We start from the raw sequence: 15,787 nt of genomic DNA, 5'->3' as shown, positions 1-15,787 counted from the left end.
AATAATATGTTTTATTTAATTCTGAGCTTCCCAACTGAAGTCTTATAACAAAAAGTGGTATTCATGAAGTGAACTGGAGGCGGCTCTAAACTCTCAAAACTCTAAAAGGGATTTCTAGAGAATTATTTATCATAGAATCTCATCACTTGTTTTAATTTAGCTTAAACTTGAGTAATAACTTTAAGATTTTAGTCTTTTTTGGATACTTTACTGCTTGTGATTGAAACAATAACCATTATTTTAAATCAAATGTCTGAGTACATGTTCCAAACCAAAGCACTAAACTTGTCTGTAGGTGCTGTGGTCACCAAGTGTGGTAATATTGCAGCATGTTCCTTTAAGAGTGGGCTGACAGCCTGAATGTGTAGCAGAGAGATGAGAAAAACAAAGAGCTCTCACTTCGCTAGTGATTTATGTTGCAGCACATCATCGCCAAGAGTGGTGGAGGAAATGCAGAGGGCAGTCATAGATTAAATGAAATGAGAAGAAACATATGAACATCGAATCGAAATAAATGTTGAATATATCAGTGTTAACAGCTGAACACTCGTAGTCTATGGAGTCACCAGTCCACGATGACGAACTGACGCATCTGTTAAGTGTTTGCTTACAGATGTTTTAATACAAAAAGTGCATAAACCACATGATTAAAATGGTCATTTGTTATGTTGTGTCGCTTGTGGATCAAATTATAATAAAAAATACATGATTCCCCTTTTTACTGGGCCCCCCATGAACCCCCTCAAACACCCCTTTTCCCTTTTAAGTGCTGGTTTTGGGCTGGTGCTAGTGCTGGCTCAAAGTCGGTTCAACATGTGAACCTTTAAAGAACCGGTTTGCTTTTCCACAGGCACGAGAGCCACTGTAGAGCCACATCATTCACTCACTGTAAACGTCTCCAACGCACTGTCAGGAACAGCTATGGAACAAATATGCCTACACTGACTCTTTACAAGTGCTGCTCCTGACTTTGCAGTCCTACATTGCCATCAGTGGATTAATCAGAACACACTGGTTTTTAAAAATGGCGGTCATAAGCAGTTTTAGTTGGTTTTCTTGGTCACAATAACCATGACATAAGCAGTTCTTTGTTCAAGACCATCAAAGTGTTGGTGCCACTCCAGATCCAGAGTAGGCCCTGGCTCCGAACCGGCACCTGAACCACCTTGGTTGAAATGTGGTAACAGAGGTCCCCTGACCCCACCTTGAGAACCACTTCAGTAAAATACACAAAGCAAGGACGCTTTTACACCGTTTTTTATTAATTACGCTCAGATATGTCACAATAAAAGTTAAATAAAAGCTAAGGAATCAAGCCAAGTAAATAATCTAACTAACTACAGGAACAAGCGCACAGACAAAAACCCGGTTCGTTTTCCCTGGAGTGATCCATCCTCAGACACACAGACGATCTTCGCGCAGTACAAAGACAGCAGAGACGTGACGTCAGCCGCCACACAGCTCAAACCACCGCCGTATGTTTTTTTTTGGACCGGGCTGCTGCGCAAAGTGAACCATTCAGCACGGACTGCGCCAAACTTCACTCACTTTTTTTCGGTCTCATTTCACGCCACGGTCGCGGCTCTTGGACGCGGTACAGTTGTCAGGACTTGTGGACTTGTAGCCGGTTTGTTGGAGAAGCCAAAACCCGCCGGAACAGGAGGTGACAGCTAGTGACAGGAGCTGAGATTGACAGGTAGGAGCTCTCGCTGCACACACGACTGGAGGCTAACACACAGCGAGCTGCACTTTTATTATTAATGCTCGTTTCAAAGAGTTAGCCCTGCAGTTTAAAAGCTAGCTAACAATTCACTGACCGCACTGTAAAAAAAGTTAAAAATACAATGAAACAAAGGATGACTTTGTGGTGGTCCTCCATCATGAGACTGAAATAAATCAATAATACTGCGCAGGTGTCCTGATGAAATAAGCTAGTTTCAAAACGCGGGTGTTTAAAGCACTTTAACATTGTACACCGACTTGTCCTCTCATTCTGTTATTAATTTTTATGTAATTATAAGGTTCAGTGGATTTAATGGGTCAACCACTCACATGAATAGCAAGACACACACGTTTCCCCCTCAAACTGAATGGTGGAGGAGACGTCTAAACATCTCATACATGAAAAACACAGAGAAGAGGGGAACAACACTGAGCACTTTCTACCTGGGTGTCAATAAAGTGGACAAGATGTTTATCTGGTCCATTAGGCGTCCATTTTTTTTAACTGACCTATCAGGTTCCACGTTTGCTCCCGGGTCGTCCAGAAACAGCCAATGGCGTGAAACTTCATTACAAGGCAGGTGTTTTCAAAAAGTCCCTGTTGCAAGTTGGCTTGAATTTCTTGTATTTCCCAAAGGATGCCTTCATCTCAGCAGCATTCATCAAACAGACCCTTCAATAAAGTGACGGTAAGTTCCTGCATCATCTTTCTTTATTGCTACATGTAGGCGGCATCATTTTTTTATAGCGGACCTAAAGAGTTCAGCTTACCTGTAAATCAAGCTAGCTCGGCTAATGTTAGCCTGGCCTCCTGTTTGTGTTTGTTTACGTCTGTGAACTGGTCCCTGCAGCCGTCAGAACCAGAGATTCTGAGGGACTCTAAGAAGACCATTTTTTGAAGGTTCCTTTTTGTATTGTGACAGATTTTTAACCACTGCTTTCTTGTCTGCAACTCAGTCTGAAGGACCTCAACTCAAAGATGGCAACACTTCAGTCTCGTGGGCCGTGGCAGGTCAAATTTTTTTCCCCCTTATTTTCCCCCCTGCACATTAGTGCCGGTGGCTTTTACGGCCCACCTGCCAGAATTGCCAGATTGCCAGTCTGAGCCCGACCTCACCTCAGTGGATTTGACCCCCTGCTATGGACACTGAGAGGATGATTTCACCCGACTGGACAGCTGCTTTGATAGCGAAGCCTTTTGGATGGAACTGGATATTTGTGATGCTGTGAGATGGTTGCAGAAATAAAGTGACTGATGTTTGAAGCAGAAGTGGCCTTTGAATAGCTGGAGTAAAAAAAACACAGTAAGTACGCAAGTGATGCAGAGGAAATGCACATCTTTCAATTTCTCATAGTTGGATAATTAATGAAATGGTTCCTTAATTATCTTTGAAGGAGAGAGAAGGTGAAAACCCAAGATTGAAGGTGATCACCGTAGAGGATCTACAAATACTTGCTTGGAGACTCAGATCAGTAACGTCCCTACACCTGCCTCTGACTTGTCCTTTGGCGTTCTGCTTGTACGGACTATCAGCTCATGTCGTATCCCCTCACTGTTTCACTGCTGGACACCTCTGTCTTTGCTGCTTCCAGCCTTCCAGTTATGCTGTTTGATGCTGATTTGCAATACCTGTACTGACTTGTATGATCTGTATATGTAGTGTATGTATATGTTTTTTTCAGATTAAATAAAAATATAATCATCTATGTGCCTGTTCCCCTTTTTAAACCCTCAAAGACCCAGACAGCTGCTTGGGGCTAAAAATAGCTTTTGCTCTAAAAAGTCCCTTTCGAACTGCTAATCCTATCCATATGCTATAACATTCATGTAAAGCAAATTTCTCAACTTTAGATAAACATTCTGCAACATTCATTTGTCAGGTAAACCCACGTAGTGTTCCTCTGGGCCAATGAGCAATGATTGTAGTCAAGCTACTCTTGTTTTTCATGTTCAATGGATGATATTTTCTTCTGGGAAGAAAAAATAACTTTTCTTTCAGTGTCCTCTGTTATGATGGGAAATGCAAGTAACACCTAGGATGATATCATAAGTTCTGTAACTTGCTCAGGAAAGGTCAGATGTAGACAATAATTCATATGAAAGTCTAAAATATCCAAGTACATCTTTTTAAATTAAAAAAATAACTTTCTAAGGTTCTGTCTAAGTTTACCGTAAATAACAAAACAGCAAATTTTGAGTGTCGATTTAAAAATTCTGGTAAATTCATCCCAATGTAAAATTTGTGTCACAGCGTTCTCTGACCTGCTAAAACAGGTAGCTGGGAATAGACAAGGATACCTTGTGCCTTTTTTTCATTGGAGACACTTTGACGTCACATGTAATACATTAATTAATGGGAATTTCCATACCCGCTACCTGTCATGCCGTACTGCAGTGTTTTTCAATCCTGTTTCCAACAACAGAGGTTTTCTGTTTATTTTCGCTAAATAGCTAATATATAGCACATCTGACCAGTGAAGGTATACTGTAATTACATATATTAAAACACTTGCATAAGACAAAGGAGGGAATAAATACGAATGCAAAGACTTCAGAAGTTTTGTTATGACTGGTGCAAAATTATCTACATCACGAGGAAACTTGTAATGGGGAATTCTTTCACGAAATTGAATTAGTTAAATAAGATCAGCAAGCATCCTCTGACCCTTGAATTTGAACCTCAGTGTCTTTTTTCAGTTGTTTTCTCCCAAATGTTGTTAAACTACAGTATATAAAGTTCTCGTCCAAGTAATCAGATCACCCAGGATGAATGAAATAGCCACACATTCAGAAAGACAAAATATGCAGCTTAGCTCCATGGGGGTTTTTCTTGTTCCTACTCGCTGTCTTATCTCTCTCTCTTTCTCTCTCTCTGTCTTTCTCTCTTGCTCTCTCACACGCACGCACGCACACACACACACACACACACACACACACACACACACACACACACACACACACACACACACACACACATTCCCGTGACACACCTGGTGTCAGATACGAGGCCTGAGGGCCAGCAGAGCTCTCTACCAGCTTCTCTGTAGATTAATCACCTGAGCTGGGCCCAGCCTCTCTAAATCCCACAACACACACACACACACACACACACACACACACACACACACACACACACACACACACACACACACACGTCACATCATACACACACTACCAACTTGCCGTAATAGCCCTCATTATCAGTAGATCTATGAGTAATGCTCATAGTTTTATGCTTGGCATTATGTAAGCCATTCGCACATAACTGATGTTTTATTGGTACAATTTACCTTTAATGGTTGCTGGTGTTTGACAGGTTAAAGTCCAGGAATGTCTGATTTTGAAAACCTTGTAGCGTAATAATTATTGGCTTCCAGTTTGACATATAGGTCAATGGAAACTTCAGACTGACTTGATGATTTAACGCAGGATATTCTAAACCTCTTTCATTATTCCACATGAAACGCTACTGGATAACTCTGCGTACATGACACCACACATAACCTTTCCACCCTCTGGCTAAAGCAATTTCAGTTTAGAGTAATTTTCCACCTGTTTCTCCACCCTAGCATTACCTGTTTCTGTTACACACTCTGGAGAAAAGACAAAGACAGTAGATAATGCTAGAAGATGCAAGATGTGACGTTTCTGTGATGTGGTTGAAGTGTTGCATGGTCCACGCACACTTATGTCTGCTATGGTAGATGGTAGTTGTAGTATTTTGATGAAAATCAGGGGTCACCTGCTGTAGTTTTTGTCAGTATGGCTTTCTTTATCTCCTGTCCTGACTTTGAACCCCTCACATCATCACAGAATCCGATTTGGCTTTAACTACTTCCACTTTTCACATGCTGGAGCTTGTTAATGTCTCACTGAGATTTTACCATGTTTGAAGTGGATACAATCCAGTTTTCTTGCTTCCTCTCATTCTATTACATTGTTGGTCTGTGGTGATAGTGGGAGCGCTCACATAAATACTGAGAGCGGCAGTGATAGTGCTGGATTGTGGAGAGCTCTGTTGAATGAGCAGATTCTTGAGAAACACCAAAATCTTGATTGAGGTGCTACTGTATCTCCAACCTTCCTGTGAGGTGATACTGTGATGTAATCTATAACTATATTGTGCAGCCCACACGTCCTGTACTGTTAAAGCAGTGAACTTCAAACTGGCTTTTTGAGTGGTTCTGGACAAGAGATTCAAGTACTGAAAAAGGCAACATAGCATAGCAGATTTTTCCCTTACATTATAAGGTGCAGCACCCAAGTTGTTTTGGCAAAGTCTAAGCAAAATATATGTAAAATCAATGTGGAGAGCAAAACTAACTAAATGCTAAATAATGGTTGTAGTTAGGTTGTAGGTAGTTAGTCCCCAGAGGCCTTCTTTAGCATGTTTAACCATTAAGCTTTTTGGGTGTTGATTATTTATTATTTACTCTATTTAATCTTTTTCCAACAATTTGTACAGAGATATGTCATTGATAATGGTCTAAAATCATGTGAAACTGCACATTTGCAAGGAAACCTCCTGCATGTGCACCTAAGCCTTCCACAACCCTAGTGAAAACACTGCATACCACTGACAGAGTAATGGTTTGTTTTCTCTTGTAATCTCTTCGGTTTCTATCGCTGTACTCCAGTCAGAATCCAGCTCTGATCTTTTTACTTGCAGGATGTTCCATTAGTTAGTGAGCCAGTAGGATGAGGCTGACAGTCATATGACATAAATGCAGTTAGACACATTTACTGACACAAAGTCAGTCATGCTGTTCTCACTTGAGACTGATTTAGTGACAGACAGACAGACAGGCCATGATTGCATGACTGGTACTGATTTAATGCTGGGGTCTACAGTTTGGTTCTGTTGTTCATTTGGGAGATAAGACAGGTACACAGGTGCAGTAGAGACAAAGGCTTCTATGTTTTTAATTATTCTGTTAGGTCGAATGTTATTTCAGGACTATAAAGCTTGACGTCTTGGTTTTATTTTGCCATATTCAGTCCAAGCCTTCTAATTATACCTTAACTTAGACCTGTATATAATTGACAGATGTTTACTAGAATTAAACAGGAAAATTGCTTATTTGAAGTGCAGCCACAGTTAACACATTGTTGTTGCTCCTTGCTTTTACGTTGAGCCTGACTAAATTAGAGCCATTAAAGACAAACGTGAGACTTATCATTAGAAAGGATGTAAGCTTGATCAGCATCAGCTTTTATTACACAATTAGCTGTGGTGGATTTTGTTAATATTTTATTTGCCACAATTTTAAAAAATGAGTTCTACCTATATAACCACAGCTCCTTTTCTGTGTCACTGTAATGCTGAATGCACTGAATCAACGTGGAAACCAAGGTGTTGACTCCTCCTTAAAAGGACCTTTGAAAATGAAAGGAACCACAGTCTGACATGTTTAAACACATACAGCATCTCCAAACTATTATTTCTGCTCTGACAGAATGATTACACGTGATTGGACATATAAGATTGATTGAGTGAAAACTGTCAATACTGGCTCGATGCTCAGAGAGCAGTTAGTAACATGGAAGAGTGCCAAATGTGGCCAGTGCCAACTCCCCAACAGGATGTCACAATCTGCGGGAGTGTTGCACCACCTTCCTGCATGAGTGAAAAAAGCTTGAAAACACTCGATGCTTCAGAGCAATTCAATCAGCTCTGGTTTATACTACAAATAAAGAAATTAGGAATGACAGCCAGAGATAAGTGTGTAAAGTTTTCCAGTGCTGCTTCCAACCAGCGTGACTGTTCAGTAGTTTTATGAGCAGCATGTGAACAGTAATATAATATAAAGTCTTTCAGGACCATGTACAAAAAACATTCATCTAAATCAATGAATTATGCTGTCCTAAGAGTTGGCAATACAACATTAGATTGATATCACAGTATTTTGAAGAAAGAGAGTAAATATTTTGAGAGAGTTTTTATTGTCTTCAAATAGAAATAGAAACAAGGTATTGGCCTGTCTGATAATGTAGGTTAATTAGTAAATGTAATGTTATTCTCAGAGTTAGACAAGGGGCAGGACTTGGCATCTCAACAGCATTTGATTAGCAGAAGACCAAAAGTATATTTATGTAAGTAAGAACAATGGTCAGTGCACCACGGGGCGTGACTATCAAGCACATTTACATACAGGAGTAACAGACATACTGGCGAGGATCTTGAAGCAGAAGGAGCTTTCGTGTAACGACAGAGCCAGCTGAGCATGCCTTGCAGTAATAAGTTCAACACAGATCAACGTGACAAAACAGTTCCCACATCTAACCAATTACTGTGGTTATTTAATCAGCTTCAAATTCAATTTAACGTTTACACAACTTCTTTTGACTGTCCCTTAATACTAAGTACTCCAACACTGCTTCAGTGTGCCACAGTAGACTGGAACGTGCCAAGTTCAACAAGTTAACTGGTCAATAAACTGTAAGGCTACATAATAAATGGCAAAATGTGCAGGTCCAAAGTTTGAACTCTATAACAACCTGTCAGTCTGGAGTTTTCCAGTTGTTGTGGGGATGTTTACATCATAAATAAAGATCTCCTCGGATGATGGGAGTATTTGAAGACGTTTGTGTTGGTTGTTGCAGACAACAACAGAGAAACTGGGGCGCTCTGCTCGCCCCTTCCACATGTTTGTGCTACCAAAGTCGACATTAGCGAGGAAAACAGTAACTAGATGTAAGACAAGTTCTGAGAGTACATTTCAAGCCTACATGTGATCATGTCTAAATGTTTTATTAATCACGGAAAACTCTGTATTGTGACGTCTATTCTGTCCATGTATGTGTGTGGCTGTCGGGGGGGACGGCATTAGAGTACTGGGTTTCCCTTACTGTTACTTTTTTGTTGGTGGTGAGAGAAGATTGTGTTTCCCTCCCCTTACCTCTTCATAGTGTTTTGTCTTCCTCACTGCAGCTTTGCTTTGTCCTCAGGAGACATTATAGTCCACCTGGCCTCTATTTGTTCATCTCTTATTACCATAGTAGCCTGATCACAGGAGTATCATCAGTGTCCATAGAAACATAACCAAAACAAGATTATAATTATGAAAGTTATTAAGACTTAATTGTATTACACACAAATATTTGGTTTTAATTTTGTGGTGAAGCTAGTGTCATGACTACCTGATATGGTGCTGGTATAAACATTATTTACTGTACAAACAGTTAGCTTACACATTTAAAACACAGTACAGTGTAAGACAGAGATCATTGTCAGGGTTCAAGAGGTCCTGGTACACTGAAGATGATGCAGTTCAAAACACTTTTTGCTGAGTGGTGCCATGTGGACTTCATCAGTGGGGGGAGGCAGCGTGAATGAAAGACTTTTCTGTTGACAGCGGAGTGCATGAATCAGCAGTGACTGCAATGGAAAAGACAGGAGAGGCAGGCTTTCTATTCAGCCTGACCAATCCTGGTTAATTATAAGCTTGTTTAAAAAGACAAAGGACGAGAACACAGGATGAAGAGCTTTATGTACTAATATTGTTTTAGTAATGCTGTATAACATGCACAGATGGCCTTTTTACATTTTAGAATCCAGTATCCCTATCACAAGCTTCCTACTGTGGGTCAGATTTTGCTCTGTTACAGATCCAATTTGCATCATGAAGATATGTAAATGTTGACTGCAACAGACATTTAAGTTGGCACCTGAACATGAGTTCCAAATGGAGCTGCCCAGTTACCAACATTAAGCAGCAAAATGAAACTATCTGGAGAAAAGAAGGTTGTCAGATACTGAATACCGACCCAAAATGGTATCTGGGAATTAGACTCAACAATCAACTATGACTGATATTTCATTTAAAAAATGCACAGCGGTGAGTTTAAGGCTAACTTCAGCATGTTAATGTGCTCACAGTGGTAATGCTAATATGCTGATGGTTAGCAACTAATGTTTACATTGTTCACCATCTTCTGTGTTACCATGATTATATTTGCTAATTAGCGCTGAACATAAATGGAGTGGGGATGTCATTGTTTTCTCAGGTATTTGGTTATAAACCAAAGTAATGGCAAATTAAACGATTTGGCCTGGTGATGTCGCAAGATGAAACGTTGTCATACAGTTGTCATAACCTTTGTCTTAAAAACCACAAGTGTCAACCTTCTGGTGGTGCTCTGAGGACCATTAACAAGATTTCATGGCAATTTATCTATTTGTAAAGATATTTCAGAAGACTGAAGTGTTAGACTGAGAACAATTTTTGCTTCATAAAGTCATATTAGTAAATAAACAGTAAACACCATGTTTTGCTGACGCAGGTGGCTACTTAGTTCCACTGACCTCAGCTGAGTGGCTTCTCTTGAAAATATGTAGTGTTTAAAGTGGCCTCATTCCCGTGTTTGTCCAGTTTATTTCTGGCCTTTCTTACACTCTCCAGAGACTGGGTGGTGTTTGTGTTTCCTTATGTGCCAGGGTGGGGGCTTCTCCAGCCATAAACTACCTTCTCCTCCCTGCCCTGCCCACTGACAGAGTTGCGTAACAAAAATGTGAAAAGCGTTGGGGTCGTGTGATGTCGCCCTCTGGCATGTTATGATGGTTGTCAATAGAAAAAGTTGCAGCTTACTGTTTCAGCATGAGCCACTAATAGTGCATGTGTCATTAAATGAATGACATCCCAGTGGCAATTTGTCTTAAAAGCTGCCAGATTGTTGAGTGTGTGTTAGTTTAGAGTTCACCCCTGTATGTGACTGGTGTTACTGTCCAGCGTGCTCGTGTTTCACCGTGCACAGTTACATACGTAGTCTCTTCTCCTCACAAACAAAGGAGTCATTTGTGGAGCGTATGCAGGGAGGAAGAATAGCTTGGTGTTTCTCCTTGTTGTGAGCTTCTCCTCTGACACTGTAGGCTCCAGTCAGCTACTTTACTAGGTGGTGGGTGGACTGTGTCCTCGTGTGTCCGTGTGAATTGCATTGATTCATTCATGCTGCCCTCTCCTGCACTGGGCCCCTCAGGCATTCCTACCACAGCCCCCAGACCTGGTTTGGAACAATGTCAAGTCGTTTCACATCAAGCATTAGACGTTGCTTCCGGTTGTAGCCTACTGTAGGATATTGATTCAGCAGACGACTGAAAGTGAATGTTCGTGTTCTTGTTAAACGTGTGTTGTAAGGATTTATATCAAATTATGTTTGATCTTGATTCTGCTGTAGATTTTCAAAAATATGAAATTCATCCGACCAGAGTGGTTTTACTTTTAAGTTTTGCAATGGTGTCTTTGTGAAATAAATTACTCATATCTGTGGTTTACTCAGTCCAGGTGTTGCCAGCACTCTGTTTGGTCATGTGTGTTAAGTGTGAGTGGGTGGATGGTGGTTTGCTGAAATCTTGGCTTTCGCTTCAGCTCGCTAGCTGTGAAGTTTCATTTGCCTGGAAATAGGAAGAAAATAAGAACAAAGACGAGCAAACGTTAAAAACCAAAATATAAAGGTGGTTAAAAAAACATACACAAATTTCAGTCATACTTCATCGTAAGGCTGTTTTCTGAACAACTTGTGCTTGTTTATACAGAATTACGACTCAAGACAGTGGACGTTTTATACTGACGTTTCGGACATTTTTCAGAACCATTACTCTGAAAGAATCATTTACATGAAGATAATAATTAGGTAAAGTATCTCGACAAGTATCCTTTCAAACAGGGAATGGACCTATTGTCATTTCAATCATTTATCTTTCCAGTTTTTTTACTAGTACACACTTCTGTCTTGTTTCTGAAGAACAAACTGTGCTGATTAGCAGCCTGTCAGTTCTAACTGTGTCTGTGTGTCTGCAGGGGGCCCTCCAGGGCAGTCGTGCCCTGTTCAGTTGAAACCCTGTAAACCTCCCCAGGGTCCTGGCTCTGACTCATTCTCTCATCACAATATTAGGTCTCTTTGCAGGTGCACCATTGGTGCTCACTTTCAGTTACTCAGGACAGGGGAGAGAGACAGTGTGCTTGTAGAGGTTTTTATCTGCTTCCTGTTGGCATCTGCACAGGAGATACAGCAGGTCTGCACTTAGAGGTGATGAGGCAAGCTCTCTGTAATGCTTAACAGAAGGGAATTGGATGATATTTCAACCCTGTCAGACTGCAGCGTAACTTTTTTTTTTTGTTGCTTTTTCACACAGGACCTGAAACGTACTCCTGGGTTTGTGTTGACCAATGGATGAGGATGAAATCATGTAAACGTGTGCTAGCCTCGCAGTGCCATGGACTAATAGCAGAGCAAAATCTCATCTCAATGGACTGGGGGCCTCGCCTGCACGTGGTTGACCTTCTGTCATCAACCTGAGAGGAGTATCTACTGTGAGAGCAGACGCTGGAAAGAAAACCAGGTAAGAAGATCCCAATCACATGTTTAGTATCTCAGAGAATAGGGCTCTATCAACGCAATTCTTGGGCGTGACTGCTGTGCATGTGTTTGTCTTAGTGTACACTGTTTAAACACACAGACGAGTTGGTTGTGTATTTGAAAGTTTATCTGCGACGCTTTCTGTTTGCCCTGTGTGTGTGTGTGTGTGTGTGTGTGTGTGTGTCTGTGTGTGTGTGTGTATGAGAGCTATGCAGACATGAGATCATGCCAAACAGTGACTGTGCTCTCCTCAGAGCGGGGAGGTCCACTGACCAGCTCATTGTGTGTCTGAATGGGAACTATTCACCTTTGAAATGAGGAGCAAATACCAGGGATGATGTCATTTTGGATCATACTGTTGGTTTTTCGTGCGTTTGTGAGTTAAAGATAGCGAGGCAGGATGATGAAGAAAAGCACGTTTTAATGTTCTCCAGATACACATTCAGAAGCAGGAGATGGATGCGGCTGACCATTTCCTGTTTCATCAGAATTGTCACGTCTCAGATTAATTTATGTTCTGTTTGTGGGACACAGTCACTGAGCAACAATCCTGAGCTGATGAGGTAGAGTAGGAGGAAGTGAGAGTCACACTCGTGGCTTCAATAGAAAGCCCTCTGTTCTTCAGACACAAACAGACCCACACACAGGATGCCAGCCAACCACACAATCCCGAACAGGTGTCTGCAAACTGAGTCAGTACAAAGACAAATAATCAAGTGAGTGTGTTTAAGAGCAGAGATGGAGGGAAAAGTTAGAGGAACAGACCGCGTGAGTGTGTACAGTCTGTGTGCCTGTGAATGTAGGAATTGAGCCAACATGCCTTTGTGTGTGAGTGGGTGCACTCACTGACACTTTGTATATGCTTTTGTTTTGTCAAACGCCACACGAATGGCTGAATTCTCCGCCAGGCCGGTTGTTTACTTGTCAGAGGCAGATCGTCAGTGTTTAGCTGTCTAAGTGGCAGGGGGAGTGGTAGCCAAGTTAAATATGCTTATCACCCAGCACTGTGCAGGTCAGGCCAGCCATGTCTGAGTGAAACATTGCATTTTTTATCTTACAAATAAAAGATGTTTTCAGTAATGTGTGAAGGTTAGTAGTGGAAGTGATGGCTGACAGTCATCGACTGTTTACTGAGCGCTCTGCCAGCGCAACATTGTTACGTTTGGGGAGTAAAATCTTGTTATTGAATATAGCTGTTAGTGGATGTAACTCCATTTCTACGAGTATGTTCGTAACCTTCAAAAGGAATTAGCGTGGTTGTGTGGGGATGGAGGGGTTGTGTGCTAGTGCAGTAAAATATAATCTAATAATATGATAGTCAGAGGTGCAATTTATCGCCCTAAGGAGTACTTTTAATTTTGATATTTCCTGTACATTCTCATGCTGGTATTTCTGTACTTTTGACAAAGTAGATTATGAAAGCAGTACAAAGTAGTTTTACATCGAGGTTTTGATAAGGTATTGGTAATTGTCAATATTGTCAGTTCTCCTTCCACTGATGAAGCTGCTGGTTTGTTACTGGTGTTACTTAAGAATGCTTCAATTGATCATCATTGATCATTGATTGACGCCGATCGTTAGCAGCCAATAATCATTTCAAGAAGTTTGATTAATGGTCTCTTTAAAGCCCGATCAGAAGAGCCGATCAGATTAACACATGAGACGGTTGCCAAACTACCACACTGCAGGACTCACAGTACTGCTCACAGCTAGCAGGCATCAAGTTCTCCTCCTGCCAGTATCAATGCAGACTTTCAGTGCCCTCTTGGTTTAACATATTTGTACAACATATTTGCAGAGGTCCTGCCAGCAAGCCGTTTGTGACAGAGGGGATTGATGGACCAGTAACAGGGAACAATTAGGTCTCGCGCTGAATAATGTGCCACTGATTGCAACTAAAGACATAACTATGGTAACAGCATGAGAAGATGCAACATAGTTTGTTTTGAGCCCTGCAACATGAGAGCTAACAGTGGAGCTAAACACACAGCAGGAGTGAGAGTTTCAGTTCAGAGGAACAGGAGTGTGAAATGCAGCTTAATGTAACAACACAAGTTTATACTAAATACATGCACTGAATTACTTGAGCTGAGTTCAGTTTGGAGGTTTGAATTTTTCCCAAATTCTGTGTTTTGGAAAATGTGTGCAGCACCCTCAGTGTTACTGAAAGACATGGTCCTTTACAATAGCATAGTTCCAGTGTATTATCCCATAGAAAAGTTAATCAAATACTTTAGAATATTTTAAAAGTACTTCTTAAAACATTCTAGTTTAACATACAATATAAAGCACAGATAGTCGCAGCAAAAATCTCTACATAGCTACTCTCCATGTATTCAGCCTGCTGGATGTGACAAAGCAGTCAGTTTAACTTCCTAACCCTTTCTGATAAGCTGCACTCAACGACACAATTAGCACAAACAGGAAGTTGTGCAGTTTTTGTTTATATGACCAGAAATGATACAATCAGCGTTGTTACTGTTTCATGTGTGTTGGGTGATCCACTGCTCGCACCATGAAGAATAACATTCACCATACATATCAGAATATCTACTTATGAAAGAGTTCCTAGAAATCTAGGCCACAGGTAAAATAGTGGAGAGAATTTTTAGGTTCCACCTAGGGTCGGGCGATGTCTGACAGATTGGCATATGACGATGTCTCCAGTGAAAGATCGTGATGGACGTTTATGAATTTGAGGCAGCATGTCCCCTCAGTGTTGTCCTAAGGCAGCAGTTACGCATTAGCTCACCACTGTAGCCGCCGCTGTTTCCCATTGTTGCTCCAACATGAATCTCTAACTGTCTCACCCTGCAGAGGAAACTATCTCCCGTTACCACCGACATACATCCCTGTGCCAGGTTTAAAAGCATCCTTGTTTCCGCACTGCACGCCTGTAACTTAGCGTTGTTCTGCGTCATATACATAAAACAACTTTGGCCGACTAGCCAAGGAGCTAAGCTAAGAAAAGAGTGTCTTGGGCTCTCCTAACTGAGCTGGTTTAATAATAAAATAATAAAATGGGACACAGAGACGTAATGTTGGTGCACTGAGCCGCAACATACTTCTTTTCATTTCCTCTCCCCACATGTCACAAACAACAACAACTCTTGCCCTACGGCAACTCTGAGGGGACACGCCTCTTGATTGTGCTCTCTGGTGGGGAGCCTTTTAAGTCACGGTGTTACGATGGTCAGGGATTAGTAGTCCATGGCTGTCAGCCATCAGCCCAACCCTAGTTCCACCAGCTGTTATGACCTGAAGGTAAAAGTAGTTTGTGTCCCTTAAAAAGATGGTGGGAAAGAAAATTTCTTCCATCATCGCCTGCGATGCTCCAATAATGAATCCATGCTTGCGAGAAAACTAGTGTTTGAGTCACTTGTTACTCAGGATTTAAATAAAAAATAAAAGTGGGAGGAAAGGTAGATGGAGAAAGTATGAGGATGGAGGTACAGGCACTAAAAGGGAGCCGGGGAGCGGAGAGGAAGCTCCCAGAATAGCAGCGAGTGTGCTTTTTGTGGAGAGTGTCTCTGAATGCTTGGAGGGCCTCGGGGGCCCAGACTGACAGAGGAGAACTCGGAGGAAAGGGAGCCTCTGGAAGTCAAGTGTGTGTGTGTGTGTGTGTGTGTGTGTGTGTGTGTGAGAGAGAGAGAGAGAGACGACAGTGTTATTTTAACCCTGAACTTACATCCGGCTGTTCCACCACCC

The 15,787-nt window shown here is 41.4% G+C and overlaps 1 protein-coding gene across 6 annotated transcripts in view; it reads left to right on the top strand.

Annotated features, from left to right (window-relative positions):
- Positions 1-1,474: 1,474 nt before the first annotated feature.
- The window catches only part of tnk2b (tyrosine kinase, non-receptor, 2b), a 65,085-nt gene continuing 50,772 nt past the window's right edge, over positions 1,475-15,787 (top strand). For all 6 annotated transcript variants that reach the window (XM_084369867.1, XM_084369865.1, XM_084369862.1 and 3 more), the window contains exons 1-2: positions 1,475-1,696; positions 11,856-12,062. The gene's annotated coding sequence lies outside the window, so the exon portion shown is untranslated. The remainder of the gene's footprint in view (positions 1,697-11,855; positions 12,063-15,787) is intronic.

This window comes from Pagrus pagrus (genome assembly GCF_965226575.1).
Source record: "Pagrus pagrus genome assembly, chromosome: 12".
Taxonomy (NCBI): Eukaryota; Metazoa; Chordata; class Actinopteri; order Spariformes; family Sparidae; genus Pagrus; species Pagrus pagrus.
The sequence above is the reverse complement of the archived record's forward strand: the minus strand, read 5'-3'. Positions and strand labels throughout refer to the sequence as shown.